Genomic DNA, 1,473 nt, shown 5'->3' on the forward strand with positions numbered 1-1,473 from the left:
AAACGCCACTGTCAGCTTGAATTTTCTCATGACAATAGATTGAGCCATGAGGCTAATCTGTTTGATCCAAATTGTATGTCTGACAGAGTCATATAACTTTCCAGAGTGAACGACAAAACTATATTTCTTTTGGCTGCTATTTATAGATTATGGATATTACTTTTGCTACAATGAAAAAGTACCTTGTGTATCACACTGTTTATGGAGTTGCTTAAATTTAAGTTGGTTTCAGACTTGTTTGCTTTAAAATTGTGCCCAGTAGTGAACAAGGATTATGCCATTATTCTGTTGAACCATTAGCTATTATTTTTTTTTTAGGTTGGGCATTTCGAGCATCGGCGGCCTTTTTGCACTACTTTCTACCATTTTCTGCCACTTTCTGGAGTGGTAAGAAAAAAATCCTGATTTTGTTCAATGGGCTGGCCAAAGACAAATATTAACATTATCCTGCGCCTAAAGGTCATGGGACCAAAAAGCTAGAGATATATCCTAGGTAATCCAAGCAACTTTTTCACAAATTATAATGACATCCTGGGGTTCCATGTTCCCGGTGCTTTCGAATTTTCTAATGGCCTCTGCCTTTTGGCAGTACAGAAAATTGACTAATCCTATGATGAAATATGTGTAAGGGTCTGAAAAGAAATTGCTTGAATTGAACCCTCGTTATGTGATCTGACACGTCTCATTTGATCTACTACAAAATTGACTGCGTGTATTTGTCATATTTTAACAGGGCTTGAATGACGGCGTTACTTGTAAAATCTTATTTTTCTAGTAACACTACTAGTAATACGTACATTTCTGAAAAGTCACAATAATGGTAACAGAACGGTCTCTTTCCCTCCCATTACCTTTACTTTCTTTTTTTAAATGACTAAAATAAAAACCTGGGACAATTGATAGTCAAATAAAAATGTAATAAAAAGGCTGCAATAAGAAAAAGAGGGAGAAACCTCTTGGAAATGATAAAAATTATGCGATAGTGCAAGAGAAGTCAAGGAATGGTGAAAGTTGCCCTGAAAAAATTGAAATCTTTAACCTGAATAAAGTGACACTGTCAAAGTCGAAAAAAAGGGGAAAAAATGTGTTGCAAAGAAATTGAACAAAGAGCTGGAAAAAATGAAAAAAGAAATACAATACATATTGACAAAAAAAAGTAACGCATTACCATTACCCTTCACAGTGGTAAAAATACCCTATATATCAGAGCTTTTTACTCGGGGAAGAAAGAAGAATGCAACATTAATATTCCTAACTCAAAGTTATTTTGACACCATAAAAATTATTCGTCTACAATGTGCTTCTGGAAATTAAATGATCACCCCGTGAACTTGCCGATATTTATCAAAACCATCCTTTTGGATTGAGTAAAAAATATTTCACTGGAGTGTTTGAAGAAGCAACTAGGGATCCACATACTTTTCTTTTTCTGGATACCATTCATAAAAATCCAGCATTCAGAATAAGGAAAAA

The sequence above is a fragment of the Tigriopus californicus genome, chromosome 1 (genome assembly GCF_007210705.1).
Source record: "Tigriopus californicus strain San Diego chromosome 1, Tcal_SD_v2.1, whole genome shotgun sequence".
Classification (NCBI taxonomy): domain Eukaryota; kingdom Metazoa; phylum Arthropoda; class Copepoda; order Harpacticoida; family Harpacticidae; genus Tigriopus; species Tigriopus californicus.